This window comes from Eubalaena glacialis, chromosome 9 (genome assembly GCF_028564815.1).
Source record: "Eubalaena glacialis isolate mEubGla1 chromosome 9, mEubGla1.1.hap2.+ XY, whole genome shotgun sequence".
NCBI classification, from domain to species: Eukaryota; Metazoa; Chordata; class Mammalia; order Artiodactyla; family Balaenidae; genus Eubalaena; species Eubalaena glacialis.
The window spans coordinates 91,172,239-91,195,697 of NC_083724.1; positions in this window are offsets into that span (position 1 = coordinate 91,172,239).

Here is a 23,459-nt window from a genome sequence, read left to right on the forward strand (position 1 = left end):
GCGCCTTGAAGATAAGTGAAAAACACTGTTGGTGTCAGGCTTATACTCACGACAGGCATGGCTGTGAGAGGGAAAAAGAGGTGTCACGAAGAAACAGGGTATTCCAGTTTCTGAGTCAGAGCTGATCCTGTCCTGTTCTATAGCTAAAGGGAAACTCAAAGTGAGGCCTAGCTTCGAAGGCGGGCCCTGATATGCCATGCTGCAGAGTAGGCATGTAGCAGCTTCCATGAGGCCTTAGTAGCTCTTCTGCATTAGTTGAACGCTGGTCAGCTTTTCAGGACTCTAGACCCCTCGTGGCAGCACTCGTTTCCGTACAAGGACACTGAGTACCCCCAGGCTCCCCTGGGCTTGCTGGGCCACACTCAGACCCGTAGGCCCTTCAGGGTGCCCCTGGGTAGGCCGAGTGAAGGATAACACGCTGCACTCTTCCTTGGGCGAGCTAGATATCCCCAGCTCACCAACGGCTTCATCAACACGGTTCTAGCAAGGCCAGCATACCATGGAAGTCGTCCTCGTTGCCCTAGTCTGAGCGGTACTGAGAAAAACTCTCTGCTTACAAGTCCTTCCAGCACCTCATCCCTGAAGTCACCGTATCTCAAGGAGAAAGGCAGCTTGCATTGCCACTTCCACTACAGCACAGTTTTGTGTGGAACACTTCAGGTTTTTGGTAGAGGCACAGGACCCTAGGAGACCTAGGGCACTCTTTCGTCTAAGCAGTTCGCTACACGCAGAGTACCCTATGTAGAAAAGCTGAATCAGGGAAGAGCCAGGGAGGTAGCTAGGTCTCTTTTGACCTGCCAGTACCCACAGACACGTATGCTGCGTGTCAACCTGGTGATGGTGCCTGATGGGACTGGCCTTGTTTTCCCACCTTGAAAGCTCTTCTTATGTGCCTTGAAGCTCCCTTAAAAACACTGTTGTTGTCAGGCCTATACTCACGGCAGGCATGGCTGTGAGAGGGAAAAAGAGGTTTCACGAGGGGACAGGGTATTTCCGTTTCTGAATCAGAGCTCATCCTGTCCCGTTTTATAGCTAAAGGGAAACTCAAAGTGAGCCCTCGCTTCGAAGGCGGGCCCTGATATGCCTTGCAGCGGGCTAAGCGTGCAACAGCTTCCATGAGGCCTTAGTCGCTCTTCTGCTTTACTTGAACGCTAGTAAGCTTTTCAGGCCTCCTAGACCCCTCGCGGCAGCACTCGTTTCCGTACAAGGACACTGAGTACTCCAAGGCTCCCCTGGGCTTGCTGGGCCACACTCAGACCCGTAGGCCCTTCAGGGTGCCCCTGGGTAGGCCGAGTGAAGGGTAACCCGCTGCACTCTTCCTTGAGGGAGCTAGATATCCCCAGCTACCGAAAGGGTTCATGAACACGGTTCTAGAAAGGCCAGCATAACATGGAATTCGTCCTCGTTGCCCTAGTCTGAGCTGTACTGAGAAAAACTCTCTGCTTACAAGTCCTTCTAGCACCTCATACCTGAAATCACCGGATCTCAAAGAGAAAGGCAGCTTGCATTGCAACTTCCACTACAACACAGTTTTCGGTGGACCCCTTCAGGCTTTTGGTAGAGGCACAGGACCCTAGGAGACCTAGGGCACTCTTTCGTCTAGGCAGTTCGCTACACGCAGAGCACCCTGTGTAGAAAAGTTGAATCAGGGAAGAGCCAGGGAGGTAGCTAGGTCTCTTTTGACCTGCCAGAACCCGCAGACACTTATGCTGCGTGTCAACCTGGAGATGGTGCCTGATGGGACTGGCCTTGTTGTCCCACCTTGAAAGCTCCTCTTACGTGCCTTGAAGCTCCCTTAAACACACTGTGGTTGTCTGCCTTATACTCACGGCAGACATGGCTGTGAGAGGGGAAAAAAGGTTTCACGAAGAAACAGGGTACCCCAGTTTCTCGGTCAGGGCTCATCCTGTCCTGTTCTATAGCTAAAGGGAGTCTCAAAGTCAGGCCTAGCTTCGAAGGAGGGCCCTGATATGCCATGCAGCAGGGTAGGAGTGCGCAGCTTCCATGAGGCCTTCGTCGCACTTCTGCATTAGTTTAACGGTACTAATCTTCTCAGGACTCCTGCTCCCTTGCGTCTGCACCCGTTTCCGTACGAAGACACTGAGTACCACCAGGCTCTCCTGAGTTGAAGATCAACATTCAGACACGTAGACCCTTCGGAGTACCCGTGTCTGCGCCGAGTGAAGGGCAGCATGATGCACACTTCCTCGGGGGAGCTAGATTTCCTCAGCTCACCAACAGCCTCAGGGACACGGTTGTAGTAGGTGCAGCATGCCATGCAAGTCTGCCTGCTTACAGTAGTCCGAGCTGTACTGAGAAAAACTCTTTGCTTACAATTCCTTCTACCACCTCATAGCTGAAGTCAACCTACCTCTAGGAGAAAGTCGGCTTGTGGGTCAAGTGCAACTAGACCACAGTTTCTGGTGTAAGGCTGCAGGCTTTTGGAAGATGCCCAGGAGCCCAGGACACCTAGGGAATTCTTTCATGTAGGCATTTTGCTACACGCAGAAGAGCCTGCATAGGAAAGTTGATTCTCCAAGGACCCAGTGAGTAGCTAGGTCTCTTTTGACTTGTTAGAAAGCACAGATGCTTCTTCTGCATGTCAACCTGGAAATGGCGGCCTTACGAGACAAACCTTGTTTTCCCGGCTTGAAAGCTCCATTCATGCGGCCTTGAAGCCACCTGAAAAACACTGTGGTTGTGGGACTGTACTCACTCCAGGCATGGCTCTGGAAGAAAATGAGTTTTCTCGAAAGAAAGAGGGTGCTTCCAGGCCCTGGTTGGGAGCATATCCTGCCCTGCACTAGAGCTAAGGGGAATCTCGACGTGCGCCCTACCCTCGACCTAAGGCTCTGATTTGCCCTCCAGAAGGGTAGTTGTGCAGCCTTTTCCTTGAGGCCTTAGTCGCAGTTCTGCATTAGTTTAAAGGTACTCATCTTCTCAGGACTCCAGGCCCACTCGTGTCAGTACCCCTTTCCGTACAAGAGCTCTGAGTACCCAAGGGCTCCCCTGCGCTTGCTGGCCCACACTCACACCCGTAGGCCCTTCACTGTGCCCCTTTCTAGGCCGAGTGAAGCATAACAAACTGCACTCTTTCTTGGGAAAGCTAGATTTCCTCCGCTCACCAGCAGCCTCAGGAACACGGTTCTAGCAAGTCCAGCATACCATGGAAGTCTGCCTCATCGCCCTATTCTGAGCTGTACTGAGAAAAACTCTCTGCTTTGAAGTCCTTCGAGGACCTCATACCTGAAGTCACCGTATCTCAAGGAGAAAGACGGCTTGCATTCCAACTTCCACTAAAGCACAGTTTTCTGTGTAACACTTCAGGCTTTTGGGACAGGCACAGGGCTCTTAGGAGACCTAGGGCAGTCTATTGTCTAGGCACGTCGCTACATGTACAACACCCTGTGCAGAAAACTTGATTCTGGGAAGAGCCAAGTAGGGAGCTAGGTCTGTTTTGTCCTCTTAGAAACCACAGACACTTACGCTGCGTGTCAATCTGGAAACAGGACCTGATGGGAATAGCCTTGTTGTCCCATCATGAAAGCTCCTTTTAGGCGCCTTGAAGATAAGTGAAAAACACTGTTGGTGTCAGGCTTATACTCACGACAGGCATGGCTGTGAGAGGGAAAAAGAGGTGTCACGAAGAAACAGGGTATTCCAGTTTCTGAGTCAGAGCTGATCCTGTCCTGTTCTATAGCTAAAGGGAAACTCAAAGTGAGGCCTAGCTTCGAAGGCGGGCCCTGATATGCCATGCTGCAGAGTAGGCATGTAGCAGCTTCCATGAGGCCTTAGTAGCTCTTCTGCATTAGTTGAACGCTGGTCAGCTTTTCAGGACTCTAGACCCCTCGCGGCAGCACTCGTTTCCGTACAAGGACACTGAGTACCCCCAGGCTCCCCTGGGCTTGCTGGGCCACACTCAGACCCGTAGGCCCTTCAGGGTGCCCCTGGGTAGGCCGAGTGAAGGATAACACGCTGCACTCTTCCTTGGGCGAGCTAGATATCCCCAGCTCACCAACGGCTTCATCAACACGGTTCTAGCAAGGCCAGCATACCATGGAAGTCGTCCTCGTTGCCCTAGTCTGAGCGGTACTGAGAAAAACTCTCTGCTTACAAGTCCTTCCAGCACCTCATCCCTGAAGTCACCGTATCTCAAGGAGAAAGGCAGCTTGCATTGCCACTTCCACTACAGCACAGTTTTGTGTGGAACACTTCAGGTTTTTGGTAGAGGCACAGGACCCTAGGAGACCTAGGGCACTCTTTCGTCTAAGCAGTTCGCTACACGCAGAGTACCCTATGTAGAAAAGCTGAATCAGGGAAGAGCCAGGGAGGTAGCTAGGTCTCTTTTGACCTGCCAGTACCCACAGACACGTATGCTGCGTGTCAACCTGGTGATGGTGCCTGATGGGACTGGCCTTGTTTTCCCACCTTGAAAGCTCTTCTTATGTGCCTTGAAGCTCCCTTAAAAACACTGTTGTTGTCAGGCCTATACTCACGGCAGGCATGGCTGTGAGAGGGGAAAAGAGGTTTCACGAGGGGACAGGGTATTTCCGTTTCTGAATCAGAGCTCATCCTGTCCCGTTTTATAGCTAAAGGGAAACTCAAAGTGAGCCCTCGCTTCGAAGGCGGGCCCTGATATGCCTTGCAGCGGGCTAAGCGTGCAACAGCTTCCATGAGGCCTTAGTCGCTCTTCTGCTTTACTTGAACGCTAGTAAGCTTTTCAGGCCTCCTAGACCCCTCGCGGCAGCACTCGTTTCCGTACAAGGACACTGAGTACTCCAAGGCTCCCCTGGGCTTGCTGGGCCACACTCAGACCCGTAGGCCCTTCAGGGTGCCCCTGGGTAGGCCGAGTGAAGGGTAACCCGCTGCACTCTTCCTTGAGGGAGCTAGATATCCCCAGCTACCGAAAGGGTTCATGAACACGGTTCTAGAAAGGCCAGCATAACATGGAATTCGTCCTCGTTGCCCTAGTCTGAGCTGTACTGAGAAAAACTCTCTGCTTACAAGTCCTTCTAGCACCTCATACCTGAAATCACCGGATCTCAAAGAGAAAGGCAGCTTGCATTGCAACTTCCACTACAACACAGTTTTCGGTGGACCCCTTCAGGCTTTTGGTAGAGGCACAGGACCCTAGGAGACCTAGGGCACTCTTTCGTCTAGGCAGTTCGCTACACGCAGAGCACCCTGTGTAGAAAAGTTGAATCAGGGAAGAGCCAGGGAGGTAGCTAGGTCTCTTTTGACCTGCCAGAACCCGCAGACACTTATGCTGCGTGTCAACCTGGAGATGGTGCCTGATGGGACTGGCCTTGTTGTCCCACCTTGAAAGCTCCTCTTACGTGCCTTGAAGCTCCCTTAAACACACTGTGGTTGTCTGCCTTATACTCACGGCAGACATGGCTGTGAGAGGGGAAAAAAGGTTTCACGAAGAAACAGGGTACCCCAGTTTCTCGGTCAGGGCTCATCCTGTCCTGTTCTATAGCTAAAGGGAGTCTCAAAGTCAGGCCTAGCTTCGAAGGAGGGCCCTGATATGCCATGCAGCAGGGTAGGAGTGCGCAGCTTCCATGAGGCCTTCGTCGCACTTCTGCATTAGTTTAACGGTACTAATCTTCTCAGGACTCCTGCTCCCTTGCGTCTGCACCCGTTTCCGTACGAAGACACTGAGTACCACCAGGCTCTCCTGAGTTGAAGATCAACATTCAGACACGTAGACCCTTCGGAGTACCCGTGTCTGCGCCGAGTGAAGGGCAGCATGATGCACACTTCCTCGGGGGAGCTAGATTTCCTCAGCTCACCAACAGCCTCAGGGACACGGTTGTAGTAGGTGCAGCATGCCATGCAAGTCTGCCTGCTTACAGTAGTCCGAGCTGTACTGAGAAAAACTCTTTGCTTACAATTCCTTCTACCACCTCATAGCTGAAGTCAACCTACCTCTAGGAGAAAGTCGGCTTGTGGGTCAAGTGCAACTAGACCACAGTTTCTGGTGTAAGGCTGCAGGCTTTTGGAAGATGCCCAGGAGCCCAGGACACCTAGGGAATTCTTTCATGTAGGCATTTTGCTACACGCAGAAGAGCCTGCATAGGAAAGTTGATTCTCCAAGGACCCAGTGAGTAGCTAGGTCTCTTTTGACTTGTTAGAAAGCACAGATGCTTCTTCTGCATGTCAACCTGGAAATGGCGGCCTTACGAGACAAACCTTGTTTTCCCGGCTTGAAAGCTCCATTCATGCGGCCTTGAAGCCACCTGAAAAACACTGTGGTTGTGGGACTGTACTCACTCCAGGCATGGCTCTGGAAGAAAATGAGTTTTCTCGAAAGAAAGAGGGTGCTTCCAGGCCCTGGTTGGGAGCATATCCTGCCCTGCACTAGAGCTAAGGGGAATCTCGACGTGCGCCCTACCCTCGACCTAAGGCTCTGATTTGCCCTCCAGAAGGGTAGTTGTGCAGCCTTTTCCTTGAGGCCTTAGTCGCAGTTCTGCATTAGTTTAAAGGTACTCATCTTCTCAGGACTCCAGGCCCACTCGTGTCAGTACCCCTTTCCGTACAAGAGCTCTGAGTACCCAAGGGCTCCCCTGCGCTTGCTGGCCCACACTCACACCCGTAGGCCCTTCACTGTGCCCCTTTCTAGGCCGAGTGAAGCATAACAAACTGCACTCTTTCTTGGGAAAGCTAGATTTCCTCCGCTCACCAGCAGCCTCAGGAACACGGTTCTAGCAAGTCCAGCATACCATGGAAGTCTGCCTCATCGCCCTATTCTGAGCTGTACTGAGAAAAACTCTCTGCTTTGAAGTCCTTCGAGGACCTCATACCTGAAGTCACCGTATCTCAAGGAGAAAGACGGCTTGCATTCCAACTTCCACTAAAGCACAGTTTTCTGTGTAACACTTCAGGCTTTTGGGACAGGCACAGGGCTCTTAGGAGACCTAGGGCAGTCTATTGTCTAGGCACGTCGCTACATGTACAACACCCTGTGCAGAAAACTTGATTCTGGGAAGAGCCAAGTAGGGAGCTAGGTCTGTTTTGTCCTCTTAGAAACCACAGACACTTACGCTGCGTGTCAATCTGGAAACAGGACCTGATGGGAATAGCCTTGTTGTCCCATCATGAAAGCTCCTTTTAGGCGCCTTGAAGATAAGTGAAAAACACTGTTGGTGTCAGGCTTATACTCACGACAGGCATGGCTGTGAGAGGGAAAAAGAGGTGTCACGAAGAAACAGGGTATTCCAGTTTCTGAGTCAGAGCTGATCCTGTCCTGTTCTATAGCTAAAGGGAAACTCAAAGTGAGGCCTAGCTTCGAAGGCGGGCCCTCATATGCCATGCTGCAGAGTAGGCATGTAGCAGCTTCCATGAGGCCTTAGTAGCTCTTCTGCATTAGTTGAACGCTGGTCAGCTTTTCAGGACTCTAGACCCCTCGCGGCAGCACTCGTTTCCGTACAAGGACACTGAGTACCCCCAGGCTCCCCTGGGCTTGCTGGGCCACACTCAGACCCGTAGGCCCTTCAGGGTGCCCCTGGGTAGGCCGAGTGAAGGATAACACGCTGCACTCTTCCTTGGGCGAGCTAGATATCCCCAGCTCACCAACGGCTTCATCAACACGGTTCTAGCAAGGCCAGCATACCATGGAAGTCGTCCTCGTTGCCCTAGTCTGAGCGGTACTGAGAAAAACTCTCTGCTTACAAGTCCTTCCAGCACCTCATCCCTGAAGTCACCGTATCTCAAGGAGAAAGGCAGCTTGCATTGCCACTTCCACTACAGCACAGTTTTGTGTGGAACACTTCAGGTTTTTGGTAGAGGCACAGGACCCTAGGAGACCTAGGGCACTCTTTCGTCTAAGCAGTTCGCTACACGCAGAGTACCCTATGTAGAAAAGCTGAATCAGGGAAGAGCCAGGGAGGTAGCTAGGTCTCTTTTGACCTGCCAGTACCCACAGACACGTATGCTGCGTGTCAACCTGGTGATGGTGCCTGATGGGACTGGCCTTGTTTTCCCACCTTGAAAGCTCTTCTTATGTGCCTTGAAGCTCCCTTAAAAACACTGTTGTTGTCAGGCCTATACTCACGGCAGGTATGGCTGTGAGAGGGAAAAAGAGGTTTCACGAGGGGACAGGGTATTTCCGTTTCTGAATCAGAGCTCATCCTGTCCCGTTTTATAGCTAAAGGGAAACTCAAAGTGAGCCCTCGCTTCGAAGGCGGGCCCTGATATGCCTTGCAGCGGGCTAAGCGTGCAACAGCTTCCATGAGGCCTTAGTCGCTCTTCTGCTTTACTTGAACGCTAGTAAGCTTTTCAGGCCTCCTAGACCCCTCGCGGCAGCACTCGTTTCCGTACAAGGACACTGAGTACTCCAAGGCTCCCCTGGGCTTGCTGGGCCACACTCAGACCCGTAGGCCCTTCAGGGTGCCCCTGGGTAGGCCGAGTGAAGGGTAACCCGCTGCACTCTTCCTTGAGGGAGCTAGATATCCCCAGCTACCGAAAGGGTTCATGAACACGGTTCTAGAAAGGCCAGCATAACATGGAATTCGTCCTCGTTGCCCTAGTCTGAGCTGTACTGAGAAAAACTCTCTGCTTACAAGTCCTTCTAGCACCTCATACCTGAAATCACCGGATCTCAAAGAGAAAGGCAGCTTGCATTGCAACTTCCACTACAACACAGTTTTCGGTGGACCCCTTCAGGCTTTTGGTAGAGGCACAGGACCCTAGGAGACCTAGGGCACTCTTTCGTCTAGGCAGTTCGCTACACGCAGAGCACCCTGTGTAGAAAAGTTGAATCAGGGAAGAGCCAGGGAGGTAGCTAGGTCTCTTTTGACCTGCCAGAACTCGCAGACACTTATGCTGCGTGTCAACCTGGAGATGGTGCCTGATGGGACTGGCCTTGTTGTCCCACCTCGAAAGCTCCTCTTACGTGCCTTGAAGCTCCCTTAAACACACTGTGGTTGTCTGCCTTATACTCACGGCAGACATGGCTGTGAGAGGGGAAAAAAGGTTTCACGAAGAAACAGGGTACCCCAGTTTCTCGGTCAGGGCTCATCCTGTCCTGTTCTATAGCTAAAGGGAGTCTCAAAGTCAGGCCTAGCTTCGAAGGAGGGCCCTGATATGCCATGCAGCAGGGTAGGAGTGCGCAGCTTCCATGAGGCCTTCGTCGCACTTCTGCATTAGTTTAACGGTACTAATCTTCTCAGGACTCCTGCTCCCTTGCGTCTGCACCCGTTTCCGTACGAAGACACTGAGTACCACCAGCCTCTCCTGAGTTGAAGATCAACATTCAGACACGTAGACCCTTCGGAGTACCCGTGTCTGCGTCGAGTGAAGGGCAGCATGATGCACACTTCCTCGGGGGAGCTAGATTTCCTCAGCTCACCAACAGCCTCAGGGACACGGTTGTAGTAGGTGCAGCATGCCATGCAAGTCTGCCTGCTTACAGTAGTCCGAGCTGTACTGAGAAAAACTCTTTGCTTACAATTCCTTCTACCACCTCATAGCTGAAGTCAACCTACCTCTAGGAGAAAGTCGGCTTGTGGGTCAAGTGCAACTAGACCACAGTTTCTGGTGTAAGGCTGCAGGCTTTTGGAAGATGCCCAGGAGCCCAGGACACCTAGGGAATTCTTTCATGTAGGCATTTTGCTACACGCAGAAGAGCCTGCATAGGAAAGTTGATTCTCCAAGGACCCAGTGAGTAGCTAGGTCTCTTTTGACTTGTTAGAAAGCACAGATGCTTCTTCTGCATGTCAACCTGGAAATGGCGGCCTTACGAGACAAACCTTGTTTTCCCGGCTTGAAAGCTCCATTCATGCGGCCTTGAAGCCACCTGAAAAACACTGTGGTTGTGGGACTGTACTCACTCCAGGCATGGCTCTGGAAGAAAATGAGTTTTCTCGAAAGAAAGAGGGTGCTTCCAGGCCCTGGTTGGGAGCATATCCTGCCCTGCACTAGAGCTAAGGGGAATCTCGACGTTCGCCCTACCCTCGACCTAAGGCTCTGATTTGCCCTCCAGAAGGGTAGTTGTGCAGCCTTTTCCTTGAGGCCTTAGTCGCAGTTCTGCATTAGTTTAAAGGTACTCATCTTCTCAGGACTCCAGGCCCACTCGTGTCAGTACCCCTTTCCGTACAAGAGCTCTGAGTACCCAAGGGCTCCCCTGCGCTTGCTGGCCCACACTCACACCCGTAGGCCCTTCACTGTGCCCCTTTCTAGGCCGAGTGAAGCATAACAAACTGCACTCTTTCTTGGGAAAGCTAGATTTCCTCCGCTCACCAGCAGCCTCAGGAACACGGTTCTAGCAAGTCCAGCATACCATGGAAGTCTGCCTCATCGCCCTATTCTGAGCTGTACTGAGAAAAACTCTCTGCTTTGAAGTCCTTCGAGGACCTCATACCTGAAGTCACCATATCTCAAGGAGAAAGACGGCTTGCATTCCAACTTCCACTAAAGCACAGTTTTCTGTGTAACACTTCAGGCTTTTGGGACAGGCACAGGGCTCTTAGGAGACCTAGGGCAGTCTATTGTCTAGGCACGTCGCTACATGTACAACACCCTGTGCAGAAAACTTGATTCTGGGAAGAGCCAAGTAGGGAGCTAGGTCTGTTTTGTCCTCTTAGAAACCACAGACACTTACGCTGCGTGTCAATCTGGAAACAGGACCTGATGGGAATAGCCTTGTTGTCCCATCATGAAAGCTCCTTTTAGGCGCCTTGAAGATAAGTGAAAAACACTGTTGGTGTCAGGCTTATACTCACGACAGGCATGGCTGTGAGAGGGAAAAAGAGGTGTCACGAAGAAACAGGGTATTCCAGTTTCTGAGTCAGAGCTGATCCTGTCCTGTTCTATAGCTAAAGGGAAACTCAAAGTGAGGCCTAGCTTCGAAGGCGGGCCCTGATATGCCATGCTGCAGAGTAGGCATGTAGCAGCTTCCATGAGGCCTTAGTAGCTCTTCTGCATTAGTTGAACGCTGGTCAGCTTTTCAGGACTCTAGACCCCTCACGGCAGCACTCGTTTCCGTACAAGGACACTGAGTACCCCCAGGCTCCCCTGGGCTTGCTGGGCCACACTCAGACCCGTAGGCCCTTCAGGGTGCCCCTGGGTAGGCCGAGTGAAGGATAACACGCTGCACTCTTCCTTGGGTGAGCCAGATATCCCCAGCTCACCAACGGCTTCATCAACACGGTTCTAGCAAGGCCAGCATACCATGGAAGTCGTCCTCGTTGCCCTAGTCTGAGCGGTACTGAGAAAAACTCTCTGCTTACAAGTCCTTCCAGCACCTCATCCCTGAAGTCACCGTATCTCAAGGAGAAAGGCAGCTTGCATTGCCACTTCCACTACAGCACAGTTTTGTGTGGAACACTTCAGGTTTTTGGTAGAGGCACAGGACCCTAGGAGACCTAGGGCACTCTTTCATCTAAGCAGTTCGCTACACGCAGAGTACCCTATGTAGAAAAGCTGAATCAGGGAAGAGCCAGGGAGGTAGCTAGGTCTCTTTTGACCTGCCAGTACCCACAGACACGTATGCTGCGTGTCAACCTGGTGATGGTGCCTGATGGGACTGGCCTTGTTTTCCCACCTTGAAAGCTCTTCTTATGTGCCTTGAAGCTCCCTTAAAAACACTGTTGTTGTCAGGCCTATACTCACGGCAGGCATGGCTGTGAGAGGGAAAAAGAGGTTTCACGAGGGGACAGGGTATTTCCGTTTCTGAATCAGAGCTCATCCTGTCCTGTTTTATAGCTAAAGGGAAACTCAAAGTGAGCCCTCGCTTCGAAGGCGGGCCCTGATATGCCTTGCAGCGGGCTAAGCGTGCAACAGCTTCCATGAGGCCTTAGTCGCTCTTCTGCTTTACTTGAACGCTAGTAAGCTTTTCAGGCCTCCTAGACCCCTCGCGGCAGCACTCGTTTCCGTACAAGGACACTGAGTACCCCCAGGCTCCCCTGGGCTTGCTGGGCCACACTCAGACCCGTAGGCCCTTCAGGGTGCCCCTGGGTAGGCCGAGTGAAGGATAATACGCTGCACTCTTCCTTGGGCGAGCTAGATATCCCCAGCTCACCAACGGCTTCATCAACACGGTTCTAGCAAGGCCAGCATACCATGGAAGTCGTCCTCGTTGCCCTAGTCTGAGCGGTACTGAGAAAAACTCTCTGCTTACAAGTCCTTCCAGCACCTCATCCCTGAAGTCACCGTATCTCAAGGAGAAAGGCAGCTTGCATTGCCACTTCCACTACAGCACAGTTTTGTGTGGAACACTTCAGGTTTTTGGTAGAGGCACAGGACCCTAGGAGACCTAGGGCACTCTTTCATCTAAGCAGTTCGCTACACGCAGAGTACCCTATGTAGAAAAGCTGAATCAGGGAAGAGCCAGGGAGGTAGCTAGGTCTCTTTTGACCTGCCAGTACCCACAGACACGTATGCTGCGTGTCAACCTGGTGATGGTGCCTGATGGGACTGGCCTTGTTTGCCCACCTTGAAAGCACTTCTTATGTGCCTTGAAGCTCCCTTAAAAACACTGTTGTTGTCAGGCCTATACTCACGGCAGGCATGGCTGTGAGAGGGAAAAAGAGGTTTCACGAGGGGACAGGGTATTTCCGTTTCTGAATCAGAGCTCATCCTGTCCTGTTTTATAGCTAAAGGGAAACTCAAAGTGAGCCCTCGCTTCGAAGGCGGGCCCTAATATGCCTTGCAGCGGGCTAAGCGTGCAACAGCTTCCATGAGGCCTTAGTCGCTCTTCTGCTTTACTTGAACGCTAGTAAGCTTTTCAGGCCTCCTAGACCCCTCGCGGCAGCACTCGTTTCCGTACAAGGACACTGAGTACTCCAAGGCTCCCCTGGGCTTGCTGGGCCACACTCAGACCCGTAGGCCCTTCAGGGTGCCCCTGGGTAGGCCGAGTGAAGGGTAACCCGCTGCACTCTTCCTTGAGGGAGCTAGATATCCCCAGCTACCAAAAGGTTTCATGAACACGGTTCTAGAAAGGCCAGCATAACATGGAATTCGTCCTCGTTGCCCTAGTCTGAGCTGTACTGAGAAAAACTCTCTGCTTACAAGTCCTTCTAGCACCTCATACCTGAAATCACCGGATCTCAAAGAGAAAGGCAGCTTGCATTGCAACTTCCACTACAACACAGTTTTCGGTGGACCCCTTCAGGCTTTTGGTAGAGGCACAGGACCCTAGGAGACCTAGGGCACTCTTTCATCTAAGCAGTTCGCTACACGCAGAGTACCCTATGTAGTAAAGCTGAATCAGGGAAGAGCCAGGGAGGTAGCTAGGTCTCTTTTGACCTGCCAGTACCCACAGACACGTATGCTGCGTGTCAACCTGGTGATGGTGCCTGATGGGACTGGCCTTGTTTTCCCACCTTGAAAGCTCTTCTTATGCGCCTTGAAGCTCCCTTAAAAACACTGTTGTTGTCACGCCTATACTCACGGCAGGTATGGCTGTGAGAGGGAAAAAGAGGTTTCACGAGGGGACAGGGTATTTCCGTTTCTGAATCAGAGCTCATCCTGTCCCGTTTTATAGCTAAAGGGAAACTCAAAGTGAGCCCTCGCTTCGAAGGCGGGCCCTGATATGCCTTGCAGCGGGCTAAGCGTGCAACAGCTTCCATGAGGCCTTAGTCGCTCTTCTGCTTTACTTGAACGCTAGTAAGCTTTTCAGGCCTCCTAGACCCCTCGCGGCAGCACTCGTTTCCGTACAAGGACACTGAGTACTCCAAGGCTCCCCTGGGCTTGCTGGGCCACACTCAGACCCGTAGGCCCTTCAGGGTGCCCCTGGGTAGGCCGAGTGAAGGGTAACCCGCTGCACTCTTCCTTGAGGGAGCTAGATATCCCCAGCTACCGAAAGGGTTCATGAACACGGTTCTAGAAAGGCCAGCATACCATGGAAGTCGTCCTCGTTGCCCTAGTCTGAGCGGTACTGAGAAAAACTCTCTGCTTACAAGTCCTTCCAGCACCTCATCCCTGAAGTCACCGTATCTCAAGGAGAAAGGCAGCTTGCATTGCCACTTCCACTACAGCACAGTTTTGTGTGGAACACTTCAGGTTTTTGGTAGAGGCACAGGACCCTAGGAGACCTAGGGCACTCTTTCATCTAAGCAGTTCGCTACACGCAGAGTACCCTATGTAGAAAAGCTGAATCAGGGAAGAGCCAGGGAGGTAGCTAGGTCTCTTTTGACCTGCCAGTACCCACAGACACGTATGCTGCGTGTCAACCTGGTGATGGTGCCTGATGGGACTGGCCTTGTTTGCCCACCTTGAAAGCTCTTCTTATGTGCCTTGAAGCTCCCTTAAAAACACTGTTGTTGTCAGGCCTATACTCACGGCAGGCATGGCTGTGAGAGGGAAAAAGAGGTTTCACGAGGGGACAGGGTATTTCCGTTTCTGAATCAGAGCTCATCCTGTCCCGTTTTATAGCTAAAGGGAAACTCAAAGTGAGCCCTCGCTTCGAAGGCGGGCCCTGATATGCCTTGCAGCGGGCTAAGCGTGCAACAGCTTCCATGAGGCCTTAGTCGCTCTTCTGCTTTACTTGAACGCTAGTAAGCTTTTCAGGCCTCCTAGACCCCTCGCGGCAGCACTCGTTTCCGTACAAGGACACTGAGTACTCCAAGGCTCCCCTGGGCTTGCTGGGCCACACTCAGACCCGTAGGCCCTTCAGGGTGCCCCTGGGTAGGCCGAGTGAAGGGTAACCCGCTGCACTCTTCCTTGAGGGAGCTAGATATCCCCAGCTACCGAAAGGGTTCATGAACACGGTTCTAGAAAGGCCAGCATAACATGGAATTCGTCCTCGTTGCCCTAGTCTGAGCTGTACTGAGAAAAACTCTCTGCTTACAAGTCCTTCTAGCACCTCATACCTGAAATCACCGGATCTCAAAGAGAAAGGCAGCTTGCATTGCAACTTCCACTACAACACAGTTTTCGGTGGACCCCTTCAGGCTTTTGGTAGAGGCACAGGACCCTAGGAGACCTAGGGCACTCTTTCGTCTAGGCAGTTCGCTACACGCAGAGCACCCTGTGTAGAAAAGTTGAATCAGGGAAGAGCCAGGGAGGTAGCTAGGTCTCTTTTGACCTGCCAGAACCCGCAGACACTTATGCTGCGTGTCAACCTGGAGATGGTGCCTGATGGGACTGGCCTTGTTGTCCCACCTTGAAAGCTCCTCTTACGTGCCTTGAAGCTCCCTTAAACACACTGTGGTTGTCTGCCTTATACTCACGGCAGACATGGCTGTGAGAGGGGAAAAAAGGTTTCACGAAGAAACAGGGTACCCCAGTTTCTCGGTCAGGGCTCATCCTGTCCTGTTCTATAGCTAAAGGGAGTCTCAAAGTCAGGCCTAGCTTCGAAGGAGGGCCCTGATATGCCATGCAGCAGGGTAGGAGTGCGCAGCTTCCATGAGGCCTTCGTCGCACTTCTGCATTAGTTTAACGGTACTAATCTTCTCAGGACTCCTGCTCCCTTGCGTCTGCACCCGTTTCCGTACGAAGACACTGAGTACCACCAGCCTCTCCTGAGTTGAAGATCAACATTCAGACACGTAGACCCTTCGGAGTACCCGTGTCTGCGTCGAGTGAAGGGCAGCATGATGCACACTTCCTCGGGGGAGCTAGATTTCCTCAGCTCACCAACAGCCTCAGGGACACGGTTGTAGTAGGTGCAGCATGCCATGCAAGTCTGCCTGCTTACAGTAGTCCGAGCTGTACTGAGAAAAACTCTTTGCTTACAATTCCTTCTACCACCTCATAGCTGAAGTCAACCTACCTCTAGGAGAAAGTCGGCTTGTGGGTCAAGTGCAACTAGACCACAGTTTCTGGTGTAAGGCTGCAGGCTTTTGGAAGATGCCCAGGAGCCCAGGACACCTAGGGAATTCTTTCATGTAGGCATTTTGCTACACGCAGAAGAGCCTGCATAGGAAAGTTGATTCTCCAAGGACCCAGTGAGTAGCTAGGTCTCTTTTGACTTGTTAGAAAGCACAGATGCTTCTTCTGCATGTCAACCTGGAAATGGCGGCCTTACGAGACAAACCTTGTTTTCCCGGCTTGAAAGCTCCATTCATGCGGCCTTGAAGCCACCTGAAAAACACTGTGGTTGTGGGACTGTACTCACTCCAGGCATGGCTCTGGAAGAAAATGAGTTTTCTCGAAAGAAAGAGGGTGCTTCCAGGCCCTGGTTGGGAGCATATCCTGCCCTGCACTAGAGCTAAGGGGAATCTCGACGTGCGCCCTACCCTCGACCTAAGGCTCTGATTTGCCCTCCAGAAGGGTAGTTGTGCAGCCTTTTCCTTGAGGCCTTAGTCGCAGTTCTGCATTAGTTTAAAGGTACTCATCTTCTCAGGACTCCAGGCCCACTCGTGTCAGTACCCCTTTCCGTACAAGAGCTCTGAGTACCCAAGGGCTCCCCTGCGCTTGCTGGCCCACACTCACACCCGTAGGCCCTTCACTGTGCCCCTTTCTAGGCCGAGTGAAGCATAACAAACTGCACTCTTTCTTGGGAAAGCTAGATTTCCTCCGCTCACCAGCAGCCTCAGGAACACGGTTCTAGCAAGTCCAGCATACCATGGAAGTCTGCCTCATCGCCCTATTCTGAGCTGTACTGAGAAAAACTCTCTGCTTTGAAGTCCTTCGAGGACCTCATACCTGAAGTCACCGTATCTCAAGGAGAAAGACGGCTTGCATTCCAACTTCCACTAAAGCACAGTTTTCTGTGTAACACTTCAGGCTTTTGGGACAGGCACAGGGCTCTTAGGAGACCTAGGGCAGTCTATTGTCTAGGCACGTCGCTACATGTACAACACCCTGTGCAGAAAACTTGATTCTGGGAAGAGCCAAGTAGGGAGCTAGGTCTGTTTTGTCCTCTTACAAACCACAGACACTTACGCTGCGTGTCAATCTGGAAACAGGACCTGATGGGAATAGCCTTGTTGTCCCATCATGAAAGCTCCTTTTAGGCGCCTTGAAGATAAGTGAAAAACACTGTTGGTGTCAGGCTTATACTCACGACAGGCATGGCTGTGAGAGGGAAAAAGAGGTGTCACGAAGAAACAGGGTATTCCAGTTTCTGAGTCAGAGCTGATCCTGTCCTGTTCTATAGCTAAAGGGAAACTCAAAGTGAGGCCTAGCTTCGAAGGCGGGCCCTGATATGCCATGCTGCAGAGTAGGCATGTAGCAGCTTCCATGAGGCCTTAGTAGCTCTTCTGCATTAGTTGAACGCTGGTCAGCTTTTCAGGACTCTAGACCCCTCACGGCAGCACTCGTTTCCGTACAAGGACACTGAGTACCCCCAGGCTCCCCTGGGCTTGCTGGGCCACACTCAGACCCGTAGGCCCTTCAGGGTGCCCCTGGGTAGGCCGAGTGAAGGATAACACGCTGCACTCTTCCTTGGGCGAGCCAGATATCCCCAGCTCACCAACGGCTTCATCAACACGGTTCTAGCAAGGCCAGCATACCATGGAAGTCGTCCTCGTTGCCCTAGTCTGAGCGGTACTGAGAAAAACTCTCTGCTTACAAGTCCTTCCAGCACCTCATCCCTGAAGTCACCGTATCTCAAGGAGAAAGGCAGCTTGCATTGCCACTTCCACTACAGCACAGTTTTGTGTGGAACACTTCAGGTTTTTGGTAGAGGCACAGGACCCTAGGAGACCTAGGGCACTCTTTCATCTAAGCAGTTCGCTACACGCAGAGTACCCTATGTAGAAAAGCTGAATCAGGGAAGAGCCAGGGAGGTAGCTAGGTCTCTTTTGACCTGCCAGTACCCACAGACACGTATGCTGCGTGTCAACCTGGTGATGGTGCCTGATGGGACTGGCCTTGTTTTCCCACCTTGAAAGCTCTTCTTATGTGCCTTGAAGCTCCCTTAAAAACACTGTTGTTGTCAGGCCTATACTCACGGCAGGCATGGCTGTGAGAGGGAAAAAGAGGTTTCACGAGGGGACAGGGTATTTCCGTTTCTGAATCAGAGCTCATCCTGTCCTGTTTTATAGCTAAAGGGAAACTCAAAGTGAGCCCTCGCTTCGAAGGCGGGCCCTGATATGCCTTGCAGCGGGCTAAGCGTGCAACAGCTTCCATGAGGCCTTAGTCGCTCTTCTGCTTTACTTGAACGCTAGTAAGCTTTTCAGGCCTCCTAGACCCCTCGCGGCAGCACTCGTTTCCGTACAAGGACACTGAGTACCCCCAGGCTCCCCTGGGCTTGCTGGGCCACACTCAGACCCGTAGGCCCTTCAGGGTGCCCCTGGGTAGGCCGAGTGAAGGATAACACGCTGCACTCTTCCTTGGGCGAGCTAGATATCCCCAGCTCACCAACGGCTTCATCAACACGGTTCTAGCAAGGCCAGCATACCATGGAAGTCGTCCTCGTTGCCCTAGTCTGAGCGGTACTGAGAAAAACTCTCTGCTTACAAGTCGTTCCAGCACCTCATCCCTGAAGTCACCGTATCTCAAGGAGAAAGGCAGCTTGCATTGCCACTTCCACTACAGCACAGTTTTGTGTGGAACACTTCAGGTTTTTGGTAGAGGCACAGGACCCTAGGAGACCTAGGGCACTCTTTCATCTAAGCAGTTCGCTACACGCAGAGTACCCTATGTAGAAAAGCTGAATCAGGGAAGAGCCAGGGAGGTAGCTAGGTCTCTTTTGACCTGCCAGTACCCACAGACACGTATGCTGCGTGTCAACCTGGTGATGGTGCCTGATGGGACTGGCCTTGTTTGCCCACCTTGAAAGCACTTCTTATGTGCCTTGAAGCTCCCTTAAAAACACTGTTGTTGTCAGGCCTATACTCACGGCAGGCATGGCTGTGAGAGGGAAAAAGAGGTTTCACGAGGGGACAGGGTATTTCCGTTTCTGAATCAGAGCTCATCCTGTCCTGTTTTATAGCTAAAGGGAAACTCAAAGTGAGCCCTCGCTTCGAAGGCGGGCCCTGATATGCCTTGCAGCGGGCTAAGCGTGCAACAGCTTCCATGAGGCCTTAGTCGCTCTTCTGCTTTACTTGAACGCTAGTAAGCTTTTCAGGCCTCCTAGACCCCTCGCGGCAGCACTCGTTTCCGTACAAGGACACTGAGTACTCCAAGGCTCCCCTGGGCTTGCTGGGCCACACTCAGACCCGTAGGCCCTTCAGGGTGCCCCTGGGTAGGCCGAGTGAAGGGTAACCCGCTGCACTCTTCCTTGAGGGAGCTAGATATCCCCAGCTACCAAAAGGTTTCATGAACACGGTTCTAGAAAGGCCAGCATAACATGGAATTCGTCCTCGTTGCCCTAGTCTGAGCTGTACTGAGAAAAACTCTCTGCTTACAAGTCCTTCTAGCACCTCATACCTGAAATCACCGGATCTCAAAGAGAAAGGCAGCTTGCATTGCAACTTCCACTACAACACAGTTTTCGGTGGACCCCTTCAGGCTTTTGGTAGAGGCACAGGACCCTAGGAGACCTAGGGCACTCTTTCATCTAAGCAGTTCGCTACACGCAGAGTACCCTATGTAGTAAAGCTGAATCAGGGAAGAGCCAGGGAGGTAGCTAGGTCTCTTTTGACCTGCCAGTACCCACAGACACGTATGCTGCGTGTCAACCTGGTGATGGTGCCTGATGGGACTGGCCTTGTTTTCCCACCTTGAAAGCTCTTCTTATGCGCCTTGAAGCTCCCTTAAAAACACTGTTGTTGTCACGCCTATACTCACGGCAGGTATGGCTGTGAGAGGGAAAAAGAGGTTTCACGAGGGGACAGGGTATTTCCGTTTCTGAATCAGAGCTCATCCTGTCCCGTTTTATAGCTAAAGGGAAACTCAAAGTGAGCCCTCGCTTCGAAGGCGGGCCCTGATATGCCTTGCAGCGGGCTAAGCGTGCAACAGCTTCCATGAGGCCTTAGTCGCTCTTCTGCTTTACTTGAACGCTAGTAAGCTTTTCAGGCCTCCTAGACCCCTCGCGGCAGCACTCGTTTCCGTACAAGGACACTGAGTACTCCAAGGCTCCCCTGGGCTTGCTGGGCCACACTCAGACCCGTAGGCCCTTCAGGGTGCCCCTGGGTAGGCCGAGTGAAGGGTAACCCGCTGCACTCTTCCTTGAGGGAGCTAGATATCCCCAGCTACCGAAAGGGTTCATGAACACGGTTCTAGAAAGGCCAGCATACCATGGAAGTCGTCCTCGTTGCCCTAGTCTGAGCGGTACTGAGAAAAACTCTCTGCTTACAAGTCCTTCCAGCACCTCATCCCTGAAGTCACCGTATCTCAAGGAGAAAGGCAGCTTGCATTGCCACTTCCACTACAGCACAGTTTTGTGTGGAACACTTCAGGTTTTTGGTAGAGGCACAGGACCCTAGGAGACCTAGGGCACTCTTTCATCTAAGCAGTTCGCTACACGCAGAGTACCCTATGTAGAAAAGCTGAATCAGGGAAGAGCCAGGGAGGTAGCTAGGTCTCTTTTGACCTGCCAGTACCCACAGACACGTATGCTGCGTGTCAACCTGGTGATGGTGCCTGATGGGACTGGCCTTGTTTGCCCACCTTGAAAGCTCTTCTTATGTGCCTTGAAGCTCCCTTAAAAACACTGTTGTTGTCAGGCCTATACTCACGGCAGGCATGGCTGTGAGAGGGAAAAAGAGGTTTCACGAGGGGACAGGGTATTTCCGTTTCTGAATCAGAGCTCATCCTGTCCCGTTTTATAGCTAAAGGGAAACTCAAAGTGAGCCCTCGCTTCGAAGGCGGGCCCTGATATGCCTTGCAGCGGGCTAAGCGTGCAACAGCTTCCATGAGGCCTTAGTCGCTCTTCTGCTTTACTTGAACGCTAGTAAGCTTTTCAGGCCTCCTAGACCCCTCGCGGCAGCACTCGTTTCCGTACAAGGACACTGAGTACTCCAAGGCTCCCCTGGGCTTGCTGGGCCACACTCAGACCCGTAGGCCCTTCAGGGTGCCCCTGGGTAGGCCGAGTGAAGGGTAACCCGCTGCACTCTTCCTTGAGGGAGCTAGATATCCCCAGCTACCGAAAGGGTTCATGAACACGGTTCTAGAAAGGCCAGCATAACATGGAATTCGTCCTCGTTGCCCTAGTCTGAGCTGTACTGAGAAAAACTCTCTGCTTACAAGTCCTTCTAGCACCTCATACCTGAAATCACCGGATCTCAAAGAGAAAGGCAGCTTGCATTGCAACTTCCACTACAACACAGTTTTCGGTGGACCCCTTCAGGCTTTTGGTAGAGGCACAGGACCCTAGGAGACCTAGGGCACTCTTTCGTCTAGGCAGTTCGCTACACGCAGAGCACCCTGTGTAGAAAAGTTGAATCAGGGAAGAGCCAGGGAGGTAGCTAGGTCTCTTTTGACCTGCCAGAACCCGCAGACACTTATGCTGCGTGTCAACCTGGAGATGGTGCCTGATGGGACTGGCCTTGTTGTCCCACCTTGAAAGCTCCTCTTACGTGCCTTGAAGCTCCCTTAAACACACTGTGGTTGTCTGCCTTATACTCACGGCAGACATGGCTGTGAGAGGGGAAAAAAGGTTTCACGAAGAAACAGGGTACCCCAGTTTCTCGGTCAGGGCTCATCCTGTCCTGTTCTATAGCTAAAGGGAGTCTCAAAGTCAGGCCTAGCTTCGAAGGAGGGCCCTGATATGCCATGCAGCAGGGTAGGAGTGCGCAGCTTCCATGAGGCCTTCGTCGCACTTCTGCATTAGTTTAACGGTACTAATCTTCTCAGGACTCCTGCTCCCTTGCGTCTGCACCCGTTTCCGTACGAAGACACTGAGTACCACCAGCCTCTCCTGAGTTGAAGATCAACATTCAGACACGTAGACCCTTCGGAGTACCCGTGTCTGCGTCGAGTGAAGGGCAGCATGATGCACACTTCCTCGGGGGAGCTAGATTTCCTCAGCTCACCAACAGCCTCAGGGACACGGTTGTAGTAGGTGCAGCATGCCATGCAAGTCTGCCTGCTTACAGTAGTCCGAGCTGTACTGAGAAAAACTCTTTGCTTACAATTCCTTCTACCACCTCATAGCTGAAGTCAACCTACCTCTAGGAGAAAGTCGGCTTGTGGGTCAAGTGCAACTAGACCACAGTTTCTGGTGTAAGGCTGCAGGCTTTTGGAAGATGCCCAGGAGCCCAGGACACCTAGGGAATTCTTTCATGTAGGCATTTTGCTACACGCAGAAGAGCCTGCATAGGAAAGTTGATTCTCCAAGGACCCAGTGAGTAGCTAGGTCTCTTTTGACTTGTTAGAAAGCACAGATGCTTCTTCTGCATGTCAACCTGGAAATGGCGGCCTTACGAGACAAACCTTGTTTTCCCGGCTTGAAAGCTCCATTCATGCGGCCTTGAAGCCACCTGAAAAACACTGTGGTTGTGGGACTGTACTCACTCCAGGCATGGCTCTGGAAGAAAATGAGTTTTCTCGAAAGAAAGAGGGTGCTTCCAGGCCCTGGTTGGGAGCATATCCTGCCCTGCACTAGAGCTAAGGGGAATCTCGACGTGCGCCCTACCCTCGACCTAAGGCTCTGATTTGCCCTCCAGAAGGGTAGTTGTGCAGCCTTTTCCTTGAGGCCTTAGTCGCAGTTCTGCATTAGTTTAAAGGTACTCATCTTCTCAGGACTCCAGGCCCACTCGTGTCAGTACCCCTTTCCGTACAAGAGCTCTGAGTACCCAAGGGCTCCCCTGCGCTTGCTGGCCCACACTCACACCCGTAGGCCCTTCACTGTGCCCCTTTCTAGGCCGAGTGAAGCATAACAAACTGCACTCTTTCTTGGGAAAGCTAGATTTCCTCCGCTCACCAGCAGCCTCAGGAACACGGTTCTAGCAAGTCCAGCATACCATGGAAGTCTGCCTCATCGCCCTATTCTGAGCTGTACTGAGAAAAACTCTCTGCTTTGAAGTCCTTCGAGGACCTCATACCTGAAGTCACCGTATCTCAAGGAGAAAGACGGCTTGCATTCCAACTTCCACTAAAGCACAGTTTTCTGTGTAACACTTCAGGCTTTTGGGACAGGCACAGGGCTCTTAGGAGACCTAGGGCAGTCTATTGTCTAGGCACGTCGCTACATGTACAACACCCTGTGCAGAAAACTTGATTCTGGGAAGAGCCAAGTAGGGAGCTAGGTCTGTTTTGTCCTCTTAGAAACCACAGACACTTACGCTGCGTGTCAATCTGGAAACAGGACCTGATGGGAATAGCCTTGTTGTCCCATCATGAAAGCTCCTTTTAGGCGCCTTGAAGATAAGTGAAAAACACTGTTGGTGTCAGGCTTATACTCACGACAGGCATGGCTGTGAGAGGGAAAAAGAGGTGTCACGAAGAAACAGGGTATTCCAGTTTCTGAGTCAGAGCTGATCCTGTCCTGTTCTATAGCTAAAGGGAAACTCAAAGTGAGGCCTAGCTTCGAAGGCGGGCCCTGATATGCCATGCTGCAGAGTAGGCATGTAGCAGCTTCCATGAGGCCTTAGTAGCTCTTCTGCATTAGTTGAACGCTGGTCAGCTTTTCAGGACTCTAGACCCCTCGCGGCAGCACTCGTTTCCGTACAAGGACACTGAGTACCCCC